Raw genomic sequence first — 13,452 nt, forward strand, 5'->3', positions numbered from 1 at the left:
AGAGGACATGCTTTCAGTTTTTCACCATTGAGGATAATGTTTGCTGTGGGTTTGTCATATATAGCTTTTATTATGTTGAGGTATGTTCCTTCTATTCCTGCTTTCTGGAGAGTTTTTATCATAAATGGATGTTGAATTTTGTCAAAGGCTTTCTCTGTATAAAATCAAATCAATAAAATTAGAAATGAAAATGGAGAGATCACAACAGACAACACAGAAATACAAAGGATCATAAGAGACTACTATCAACAATTATTTGCCAATAAAATGGACAACATGGAAGAAATGGACAAATTCTTAGAAAAGTACAACTTTCCAAAACTGGACCAGGAAGAAATAGAAAATCTTAACAGATCCATCACAAGCATGGAAATTGAAACTGTAATCAAAAATCTTCCAGCAAACAAGAGCCCAGGTTCAGATGGCTTCACAGCTGAATTCTACCAAAAATTTAGAGAAGAGCTAACACCTATCCTGCTCAAACTCTTCCAGAAAATTGCAGAGGAAGGTAAACTTCCAAACTCATTCTATGAGGCCACCATCACCCTAATACCAAAACCTGACAAAGATCCCACAAAAAAAGAAAACTGCATTGCAGTTTAAAGTGGACATGCGGGACTAGCAAAGACCAAAAGGAAAAATTAAATCAGCAGACAACACCTATACGAGAAGATGAAAGGAGGGGGGATGGTTAGGTTCAGAGCTGAGAATGCTAAATCGGCAGTTCAATTTTATGATGGTTCTGCCATTTTGTTGTTGTCTATACTGGTTCGTGGAGAAGGCAATGGCACCCCACTCCAGTACTCTTGCCTGGAAAATCCCATGGATGGAGGAGCCTGGAAGGCTGCAGTCCATGGGGTCACTGAGGGTCTTCACTTTTACTTTTCACTTTTCACTTTGATGCATTGGAGAAGGAAATGGCAACCCGCTCCAGTGTTCTTGCCTGGAGAATCCCAGGGACAGGGGAGCCTGGTGGGCTGCCGTCTATGGGGTCGCCCAGAGTCGGACACGACTGAAGTGACTTAGCAGCAGTAGCATACTGGTTCGTGGGGTGGGGGTGGGGGGGGTGTAAATCGGCACTTTATCTTTGAAGAGCTGGATGCCTCCTGAAAGCCACAGCCCAGGGAAACGTCTGCCTTGCTCTGTAGCATTACAGAAGCAGACGTGACAGCCCTGCTGTATTGTGACATCAAGTATCAAGAAGGATGGGGCCTTAATGTGCAAGAGTAGATATAAAGCAATCTACTGGGTTGAGTCTGATTTTGTAGTAACTTAATGGATTTCATGTCTAAGTTTGGGCTGTTACATGTTCATTATCATCAGTATTACTGGGTGCCTACTGAGTGCATGGTATCCGTGTAAATGAATGCATTGAAGGAGTATAAAAGGTTCCAATGTCTATTGAACGTTTTTGTTTTGCACTTTATTTATATTAACTTATAACTTTATAAGTTATTTATATTAAATTATTAAATTATATTTATAATACAGATAATTATATTATTTATATTAACTCATTTAATCTGTGTAATTGCCTTGTGAAGTCAGGTACTATTCTTATTCCCATTTTAGAGGTGAGAACTGTAAAGGCTAAATAGCTGAAGTGATAAAATTATTTTAAAAAGCTAAATATTTCCCTATGCTAAGTCACTTCAGTCGTGTCCGACTCTGCAACCCCATAGACGGCAGCCCAACAGGCTCCCCTGTCCCTGGGATTCTCCAGGCAAGAACACTGGAGTGGGTTGCCATTTCCTTCTCCAATGCGTGAAAGTGAAAAGTGAAAGTGAAGTTGCTCAATCGTGTCAGACCCTCAGCGACCCCGTGGACTGCAGCCCTCCAGGCTCCTCCATGCATGGGATTTTCCAGGCAAGAGTACTGGAGTAGGGTGCCATTCTGGAATAATCTGGATTCAAACCCAGGCATTCTGAATCTAACACTTGTGCTTCTTAACTACTCAGTTAATATAAATTTATTGAAATATACTTATATATTTTTATCTATATGGTTTATATACAAGTATATATATATAAATAAATATATAAAACTATATAGTTCAGTTTATATGTATGAACTATATAGTTCAATTAGGTATCAGTTCAGTTCAGTCTCAGTTGTGTCAGACTCTTTGCGACCCCATGGACTGCAGCACACCAGGCCTTCCTGTCCATCACCAACTCCCAGAACTTGCTGTAACCCATGTCCATTGAGTCAGTTAGATATAGTTATATGTATGGCAACCCATTCCAGTACTCTTGCCTGGAAAATCCCATGGACGGAGGAGCCTGGTAGGCTGCAGTCCATGGTTTCGCTAAGAGTCGGACACGACTGAGCGACTTCCCTTTCACTTTTCACTTTCATGCATTGGAGAAGGAAATGGCAACCCACTCCAGTGTTCTTGCCTGGAGAATCCCAGGGACCGGGGAGCCTGGTGGGCTTCCGTCTGTAGGGTCGCACAGAGTCGGACATGACTGAAGCGACTTAGCAGCAGCAGCAGCATATATATATGTGACTATATAGCTATATATATTTATGATAACTGTAGTTTTATATATATATTTTTTAATGAAATAAAAATATATTAATATATTTTAATGAAGAATTTTATATATAATATAAATTAAATTCTTATATATAATATAAACATTTCTTCATTAATATATTTTAATTAAGAAATTTATATATAATATAAATTTAAATTTTTATATTATATATAATATATATTATATAGAGAGAGTAGTTAAACATTTTTTTACAGAATTGGATAAAATGTAGATGAACTGCAGATGACTGTTATGAAAGCCAATATTAATAATTGGTATGAGAATAGAGTCTGTGAATTGCCTCCTTGCCTATGTGCTCAGTAGATTCAGTTGTGTCTGACTCTTTGCGACCCCACAGACTGTAGTCCCCCAGACCCCTCTGTCTATGGGATTCTCCAGGCAAGAACACTGGAGTGGGCTGCCATTTCCTTGTCAAGAATTACCTCCTTAATAGCCAACAATTAGCTGTTTTTTTCCCTAGAACCTTTATGATTCTTGTTTTATTTGTGAGACATCATCTTGGTGTTTTACAACGAAACCCCTCACCCCCTTCTCTAGTTATTTTAAAGAGTTGTAATGACTACCATGGTCAGTGTCATTGAACTTTGAAGGGTCAGTGAGTTGGTGGAGAAAGCTCTGGTTCTAATGCAAAACCACAGAAAGTGCTTGACTTCTGGGCATGATACAATCTAGAGATAAAGCCCCAGAAGAACATCCTTATAAGATAGGAATTCAAAATAGTTTCAATGAACTCTGAGATAAGTCAGTGCCATCTGTTATTAGAGATCCTTTTCACTTTTCTACTATCACAGTCTGTGGACTTTACCCATCCTGTCTTCCTTGGGCTGTTAAAGTAGGACTGAGGGAAAAAAAAATTTAAGTCATATAAAATATAAGCAAATATATAGAAGTTCACTTTGTATGATATATGTCTAAGTTAATTGTTTGTTTTGGAGATGAATGAAATTTTATGAATAAAATTGCGATCTCCTTGTATTTCCCCAGTCCTCATTCCCTCTTCCCTGTAAATGCTATCACAGATCTGGTATGTATTTTTTTAAGTTTATATTTTCATTTATTTTTCTGGTTTTATATATAATGAAACAATATATATAATATTTTTCTTGTGATTTTTAACACTGTTCCATAAATATTATATTATATATATCCTTTTGTTCCTTTCTCATTCAACATTTACTTTTTCAGATCTAATCACGATGATGCAGATACAGTTCATTCATTCTATCTGCTGTATGAGATTATTATTATTCATGCATTTTCCTAACCATGGATCTATAGAATGTTTCCAAGTTCTCTTTTAAAATGTGTTTATGAACATCTTTGCCCTGATTTTTTATCCTTAAGCACATGTAAGAGAATTTTTCTAGATTATATACCTAGAAATGGATACACTAGAGAATGATATGTGCATTTTCAATTTTACTAGAAGTTTGCAAATTGTTTTCCAAAGCAGTTGATCATGTATTTTCACTTTAAGTATTTAAAAAATGTTGCTTCTCTAACAAAATTCAGATTTTAAAGATTTTGTTAATGATGGCATCTCAAAACCCAACTTTATTTTAAAGAGAATATAAAACTGCCCCATAACCAGCTTGATTATAGCTATAAAGTATTATGAGGTAAGAAATTAGAATTTCAGTTCCTTCTTGCTTAGATTTTCCTGTTTTACATTCTGATGACTTTTGGCAAACTATAAGGAAACATATTAATTTTCTGCTAAGAGTATCTATAAATGTTCAGCTAGAAGTAGTGCAAGTAAACAATTTAGTATAAAACAATTTTTTTTGGATGAAATAAAGTAAAACATATTTATTATAAAACATTAGAAAATGCAAAATGCAATAAAAAGGAAAATAGAAATCACTCAAAATTCCTACATCCAAGACTAGCACTGAGAGCTTTGGCAGGTGTCTTTTTCTATGCATATAAATACATGGAGATTTTTTTTCTCTCCTACAAAAATATAGATTTAAAAAGAACATGAGCATGTTCTTGAACAATGTATTGTGAGCATTTCCAAAATCATGCAATACTCTTATAAAACATGATTTTTAATGACTGTATATTTTTCCATCAGATGAAGGTAACATTTTATGTCATGAATCCTCTAGTGATTTTTCTTTCAGGTGTATCTCTAGAATTGGCATTTCTGGGTTAAAAAGCAAGACTGGTTTAAAGGAAGTGTCAGCAAACTTTTTCTGTGAAGGGCCAATAAATATTTTAGGCTTTGGGGGACATACGGTCTCTATCATAGCTACTTTAACATGAAAGCAGATATAGAAAATATGTAAATGAGTGAGCATGGCTTTTTCCAATAAAACTTTATTATGGATGCTGAAATTTGAAATTTGTGTAATTTTCATGTCACAAAAAGTTGTATCCTTTTGATTTTTTTCTCAACCACCAAAATGTAAAAATCATTCTCATGGGCTGTACAGAAACGTGGCCATGGTTTGTCAGAGGTCTTAATCTCAGATTCTGATAGGGTATCAGACTGGTTGAACTCTTACAAATCAGTTAGTACAACTTGTTCTTTTATATTTGGCTTCCCAGGTGGCTCAGTGGTAAAGAATCTGCCTGCCAATGCAGGAAGGAGACATGGATTCAATCCCTGGGTCAGAAAGGTACACTGGAGAAGGAATGGCAACCTGCTCTAGTATTCTTGCCTGGAAAATCCCACGGACAGAGAAGCCTGGTGGGGTCACAAAGAGTTGGATGAGACTGAGCACGTTCTTTTAAATATTAGAAAATGAGGACTAAGTATTAATAATTGACCAACTTGTTTGCACTGTTCATGTACACAAAGAGCATCAATAGCACTGACTCAGAAGTCAGAAGTATTGACTTCTGAAGTCAATTAAAAAGGTATGTTCGGACTGGGTAAAGGGTATGCAGGATTTCTTCTGTTTCTTACAATTGCATATGGATCTATAATTACCTCAAGAAAAATTTCAATTAAAGCAAGATACATTTAAGCTAAAGAAAATCCAATTTTTTAGACACCACATCCTGCTGTAGAAAGAAATCAGGAAACTCTTTTCCTTCTAAATAACATTTGAAAATATTTCATTAGCAATCAATTAATTTCTTAATATAGAAACAAATGCCTGTAAGAATTAACCATATAGATGCCAAAATACCAAAGAACTCCAGACAAATTCACATCCACTTAGAAATGTGCTCCATTGAACATGCAATGACGCAAGTCATCATCCTTTATAAAGTGTGTTACAGGGAAATTTTACAGTTAATCTTGTCATTAAGGATAAACCTGGTTAAGGAGTGCCACTCCCAATGCTCTTGGCCAACAGGGAAGTCTCTGGGCTGTTTCAGTGTTAGCAGTCAGGACAGTACTTTGCACTGCAGTAAAATACTCTGTGACCATCTGTATTTTCTATGGCAAAGGTAAAGATGGAGAAGAAGTAAAGATGGAGAAGGAGTAAAGATGGAGAAGACTCCTTTGTCCCTGTTGAAATGCAGCCATGTCTATAGTGAGACCTACTTAAATTCCAAGCCATCTGTAATAGAAATAAAATACTAGATGCCTGATTATTATTGCTGAATCTCTTGTAGAAGACCTAAGCCTCTATTGGAGCTCCTAATGGCCCTGTATAGTTTGGAGTTTCAAAATAATACACCAAGGTAGCATGTACAAAAGGAGGATTTTATACATTGGTTAGAGAGTCTCACAGTTTGCTAGAATCTAAAAATTGATTTAAGCAATGATTGATTGATTCATCAATTGAATGACTGATTTATTCATCATTCAAGATTCATAGAACTTTATCCATGAACCTTGCCCTCGGTTAAGTACTAGATCAGATTAGAAAACTTTATTTTAAGAAGACATGAAGTAGTAGTTGAAACTCTGGCTCTGAATGTGGCTAAAATGTGTTCAAAAGTGCTAAGATGGTATAAAGCAACCCAAATATCTCTTGAAGTTCTGCTAAGCCTTCTAAAACTGCATGTGTAGTCTTCTTTGTGAGGATTTCCTATATGGACAGAAGGATGGATTGTACAGAGATGTTTTGTCTTGTGCTCAAGCCATTGTGTCTGACTCTTTATGACCCTTTGGACTATAGCCCATCAGGCTCCTCTGTCCATAGAATTGTCCGGACAAGAACACTGAAGTGGATTGCCATTTCCTACTCCAGGGGATCTTCTGACCCAGGGATCAAAACTGCACCTCCTGTGTCTCCTGGATTGCAGGCAGGTTCTTTACCCACTGAGGTGTTGGGGAAGCCCCTGTACAGAGAGACAGACATTTTAATAAACTTTTATAAGTTACCTCATTTAAAACCTTTCAGCTCTCTCTTAGATGATCTTATAGAGTAGATGTTCTTTAATATATTTGACACTGGAGAGAAAATTAGACCTAGAGAGGATTAGAGACTTGCTGATACCAAGTTAGGGAAGCAACCAGTCATTCATGCAGGCAGTATAGTATAGTAGAAGCAAAAGGTGGGCTTTCGGTTCAAACTGTCCTAAGTTTACACTTAAAACAAGGCAACTTGGGCAAATGTCTCAGCCTTCTTGAGACTCAGTTTTCTTATCTTTAAATGAGAGTAATACCCATCACTTTGAGCTGTTATGAGAATTAAATGAGAAAATGTGTGTCAAATGTAGTAGTGAATCATGAAAAAGTGAGCTTATGTGTCCTCACTTTTCCTCTTGCCTCCTAGAAGGAGGACACTGAAGATACACGCTTTTTGGTTTTGAGTCGGAGGTATGAATTTATGCTTTGCATTGTGCCTGGGGGCATGATTTGGTGGGTCGTGTGGAGGAAGAGGGCTGTGGGGTCAGGTGTTTCTTAGTATCCAGTAGCACAGTCTTCAGTCTCTCCCCATCTCTCTAGTATGTGCTTCTATATTCAACTGCAGCTGTCCTGCCCCCAAGTCCAGACACCTGTTTCTCCAGAGCAGTGCTGTCCAGTCGAACTTTCTATTATACAGTAATGGAAATGTGCTATATCTATGCTTTTCAGTACGATAATCACTTACCACACGAGGCTTAGGCACTTGAAACACAGCTAGTGTGACTAAGGAGCTGAATGCTTAATTTTATTTAATTTTAATTAGTTAGCATTTAAATTTAATTAGCCACATTTGGCAAGTGGCTACCCTATTGGACAGCTCAGCTCCAGAGAATTAGCCTCTAGCAAGGGTGGGGTAAATTCAATTTCCTAGCTGCTTACACAGCTTTGATCCCATCCTGCTAATTGCAGGCTGGTTCCTTCACCTCCACTTCCAGAGACAGCCAGTGACACATTTGTGGAACTCTGGGAGATTTTGTGTTGTGAATTGCTTTGGGTCTCAGCTTTCCCATGGTAGGCTCAGTGTTGTGTTGATTTGTGATTCCCCCTCAAGTTTCATACATTGGAGCCCTATCTCCAGTGTCTCAGAGTGTGACCTTATTCGGAAACAAGGTCTTTGTTAAGATGAGGTCATGAGAGTGGGCCCTAATCCAAGATGACTGGTGTCCTTATTAAAAGGAGAAATTTGTATACAGAGCCATGTACACGGGGAGAACATGATGTGAAGATGAAGGCAGAGATTGGGTCATGCTTCCACAAGCCTAGAAACTCCAAAGATTGCCTGAAAACCACCGGAAGCTAGCACAGGAGCAGGGACGAGATTATCTTCCATAGCTCTCAGAAAGAAGCAACCTTGTCCACACCCTGGTCTTGGACTTCTGGCCTCCAGAACTTCATGGAGATAAATTTCTGTTGTTTAAGCCACCCAGTTTATGGTGCTTTGTTACAGCAGTCTTAGGAAACGAACTCATTCAGGATTCAGTTCTTTCCTGCCTGCATCCTTGGTTGCCACTTGTTATAGCATTTTCACACTTTTGTTGTCTCCTATCTTATTGTCCACATCTTTGTGATCAGGTGGCGCTAGTGGTAAAGAACCTGCCTGCCAATTTACGAGACATAAGAGACTTGGGTTTGATCCCTGGGTAGAGAAGATACCCTGGAGGAGGAAATGGTTACTCACTCCAGTATTCTGGCCTGGAGAATTCCATGGACAGAGGAACTTGGTGGGCTATAGTCCATGGGATCACAAAGAGTTGGACATGACTGAAGCGACTGAGCACACGTGCAAACCTTAAAGAATGACAATGAAAAACATTCTTCACTGTCACATAAGTATGGATTAGAAAGAGGCGACACTGGCTGGGTTCCATATGTCATCTTTTCTGGTAGGGGCTTCCCTGGTGGCTCAGACAGTAAAGTGTCTGCCTGCAATGCGGGAGACCGGGTTTGATCCGTGGAGTTGGGAAGATCCCCTGGAGAAGGAAATGGAAACCCACTCCAGGACTCTTGCCTGGGAAACTCCATGGATGGAGGAGCCTGGTAGGCTACAGTCCATGGGGTCACAAAAAGTTGGACACGACTAAGCAACTTCACTTCTTTCTTTTCTCAAGTTTTGGGTTTTAAAAGTTTTATTTGCAAATATGAGGCCTTCCTATGTTCCCTTAGCATTTCAGAGAAATGATGATGCCTTTAGAGAAACAAGATTCCCTTATTGAGAAAATGAATTAAAAAATTTCCCAGGGGGCTACTGCTGCATGGAAGAAGGAAAGAAAATCATTTTTAGGGAAGAGATGTCTCCACGAACATCTCTCTTCTGTTTAAAATAAATGAGGAAAGTTAAAATTCCAGATGTATGGGGGTGGCAGGGAAGTGAAAGAGGGTTGGAACATACACATTTTTGCTTAGAGAAGGTGCTCTATCTAGAAATCTGGTAAGTGATTACTGCAATGTCTACTTAGATAGCAATTACACAAAGTTGCAAGTCAGGAAGAAAAGCAAGAATATGACAAGTCATGTATTTAAAAGCCATTTGATGGAAGCAAGGTTCTAGGTTGAATAAGAAATAAACAATTGAGTGAATCAGATTTCACCTGGGAGATTTCAACCATTCATAGCAGCAATGATTTTCCAGGTTGGAACTGAAGAACTGAAGTTTTTATTTTACCTAATAAAGATAGAAATCTATAAAGAATTAAAGAGAATTTCTTCATCATCCCATCCTTATTCCCATTTTCCATGTAACCAAAAGTTTCCTGCTGACAATTTTGTCTAAATAAATGTCATTATCCTTTATACAAGACTTCTGAATAGTAGTAATAATATACTAAATATTATATTTATGAGCATTAATATGTTTCAACATTTCAATAGTTTACTGCTGAGTAGCAGAACACACCAAAATGTAATTTAAACACAACCTAACTTACTATTTATCATGATAATTAAGGTTGAATGGGCAGTTGGTTCTGCCTGGAATTGCCCATGTGGCTGCATTAAACTGGCAGCCTGCCTGGGGACCAGGCTCAGTTCAGGTGTCTCTTCAGGGCACCTTAGTTCTTTGTGTGGTTGACTTGGGCTGCCTCATAGCATGGTGGTCTCAAGCATTCCAAGAGGGATCATTTTAACAGCAAAGAAGTAAAAAATTGTTAGTCTTCCTAAGACTGGGCTTAGAAGTCCCAGAATATCTATTTCACTGTATTGTGTCCTTCATAAATATTGCACGCTTCAAATTTCCTCATCTAATCTCAATACTTCTTGAAGTACTCTTTATAATTAGATTTCAGTAGATTTACCACATACAAATTTATGTGTCAATATTCCTATTTGTTTAAGATAATTTTTTTTCATGTGAACCATTGTTAAAGTCTTTATTGGATTTGTTACAATATTGCCTCTGTTTTTTGTTTTGGTTTTTTGGCTGAGGCATGTGGTATCTTAGCTCCCCTACCAGGGATTGAACCCTACTCCCTGCCTTAGAAGGGAGAGTCTTAACCACTGAGCACCAGGGAAGTCCCTGTATTTTATTCTTAATAGGGAAAAAGCCTTTTGAATTCAGTGATTATGGAGATTATTTAGAAGTATACCTAAAAAGTGTATCAGTCAAATTAATAATTTCCACAACAATAACCAAATGTGCAGCTGGCATCCCACCAGAGTTTTTTTTAAAAAATGTCTTCATATAAATTTTAGAAATGAGTAAAAGCCCACCCAGCTTCAAGGAGAGTAGAAATGGACTGCATGGCTTGTGTGAGGAGCAGCTCTGTGTACAGGGACGGGAGGAATCATTTGGAGGTCATATTTAGAGATGATCCCAGACAGGTACTGTGCATACTGCTTCATACGTATTATCTCATTTAATCTTCACAACAACCTGCCCAGATAATTACTCATTTTGCCGCCTTGTGGTGGCTGAGTCCTGTGGCTTGTGGGATCTTAGTTCCCTGATTAGGGATAGAATTCATGTCCTGCACGCTGGATCACCAGGGAATTCCCTGCCTCTAATTCTTAATGCTCAGCCAGAGCCAGGGCTTTCTCCAGACCCAATAATATCTTGCCCTTTTTACCAATTCTGAAAGCAGAAAGGATTCCAGATTTAGCTAGAGAGGTGAGGGTCTGAATCTAGCTCTATTACTTTTTGAGGGTATTTCATATCTTTCTGTTTCAAGCACTTCATCTGTGACATGAGAATTGTAGCGTCTTGTCCAAAGGGTTCTGGCAAGGAGTAAATTTAACAAGATAAAATAAAGTATATAGAGTTGGGCAAGAGGGCCAGTGGTTTTAAAAACTGGGATTAAGAATGCTTTTATATGACTTCCACTAGTGTTTCTTTTAGTAAATCATACCTACTGGAAAACAGTATATAAAAAAGACAAATAAAAGCTGTGGATAGATTAGAAAGGCTGCTGCATAATAAACCACTCTAAATTTTCATCTATTAAAACAATAGGTTATTATTCCTCACAGATGTGTGGATTTACTGGATCAAGAAATCCTTCAGGATTTATTGCTGTAGTTATCTTCAGAAAACACAATCTGCCATCTTAGTTGTTTTGGTGTTTAGACTGGTATTTACAGAAATCTAATTGCTGTATCTTTGATTAGGAAAACCTTCTGAGAATCAAAGGGGTCTGGCGTCTTGACATCACAGTGATCGATTTCTTTTAGATGCCTACAAACCTTGATAGAAAATATTGGCTGATTGACCAACTTCCTCAAAAATCTGCCACCAACACCCTCTGTGTCCTTGGGAAAATCTCTTTACCTCCCTGAACTTCAGTTTGTTTCTTTGGAAAACTAGGGAGAGATGGTTGAACTACATGGTCTCTAAACTCCTTTCCATTGCCAACATTCTATCATTAAAAAAAAAAAAAATCATAGGCACTATGTATGTGTGTGTGTTAGTCACTTGTCGTGTCCAGCTCTTTGAGACCCCATGGACTGTAACCTGCCAGGCTCCTCCGTCCTTGAGAATACTGGAGTAGGTTGCCATTCCCTTCTCCAAGGGATCGTCCTGGTCCAGGGATCAAACCTGGGTCTCTCACATTGCAGATTCTTTACCATCTGAGCCACCAAGGAAGCCCATTAGACACTATATGAAGTGAAAATAGTTCGTAATCTAATTTTTGCAGAATCCTCAAAGATCAGGAGAATATACACTGACAATCATGCTCTAACACAAAAGTATGCACATGGTATAAATCAATGTCTTGGGTGTGTAGAGCATCTGAACAACTTTGAAATTTCTGGTCTTTAAATTTGATAAAAAATGTCACAATATTATGTATCAGGAAGTAAGATGATTTATAATGATCTCATTCTAATTTTATTATAGAAGCTTGATTCCATGTTAAAGTTTGGCTTACATCTAGAGACTATTTTAAAGAATTTTTAAAAATGCTAAATTATAATCAATTTAGCAGAGCAGGAGGACAAGAACCATTTTGTAGATGGAGAAATAAAGAGACAGAGAGACATTTTATTAGGAGCATTGAGTTTGGGTATGTCTAGAAGAGAAAGGTCAAAATAACGAGGAGCTTAGAAATGACTGTAAATGAGTGGTTGAAGGAACTGGAATGTTGGCTTGAATGTAGGAAACTACTGTTGTCAAAAATTTAAAGGGATGCCATCTGCTGAGAATGATATTTTGGGTAGCTTCCTCTGAGAGAACTAGGTAGAAGTTACTACTAATAAGTTCAATATAAAGACTTCCATTCAATGTAAGACATTTTCCAATTATTGTAGCCCATATTCAGACCTGATGCCCTTAAAATGGTGAGGTTTCTATTATTAGAAATGTTTAAACAGAAGCCAGATACACCTTGGCAGAGACGTGGCAGGATCGATTCATGCAAAGTACTAAAGTACAGGGTGGACATAGGACTGGGTGGCTTTGGGAGGAGTTTTAATTTCAGGTTTTATTTTTTCTTTCAGTGACAATCACTGACAATGGTAAGAGTCTAAGTAAGCAATCAGTGGTAAAAATAGTAGCTATATATCTAACAAACTTTCACGTAGATCTCATAAAAGAAACACTAAGATTGCAACTGTGAATGTTCAAAGGTCAGGAATAGATGGAGCACTAATAAGGAAATATAAATAATTCATAAGCTTATGAAAAAATATGCAACCCCACTGATAAAAGAAATGCAAATTCAAATATCAATAAGATAGCATGGGTCATTTATTAAATTGGTGAAGGAAAGAAAACTAATACATAATTTTGATGAAAATGCAGTCAACAGTCTCAAACGTGGTTGATGAAAATATAAATTTGTTTAGAGACTTCAAAAAGCAGTGTAACATATTTAAACCACTCTATTATGGACATTTAACCATATTAAAGAATTATTATCATTAGATGAAATTACTTGCATTGAAGTTAAGGTAAGAAACAGAAAGTATTTTTATATTCCAGAAATACAGATTGAAATATTAACAGATGAAATCATGGTGTTTAGAATTTGCTTGAAAATTATCCATTGAAGATTAGAAGTGCCTACATGGGACTATGGATGAAAAGTGATTGATTACACATTGATCTTTGTTGAAGCTGGGAAATGGCTACACAGGGATCCATTT

This window comes from Bos taurus, chromosome 1, assembly GCF_002263795.3.
Source record: "Bos taurus isolate L1 Dominette 01449 registration number 42190680 breed Hereford chromosome 1, ARS-UCD2.0, whole genome shotgun sequence".
NCBI lineage: Eukaryota > Metazoa > Chordata > Mammalia > Artiodactyla > Bovidae > Bos > Bos taurus.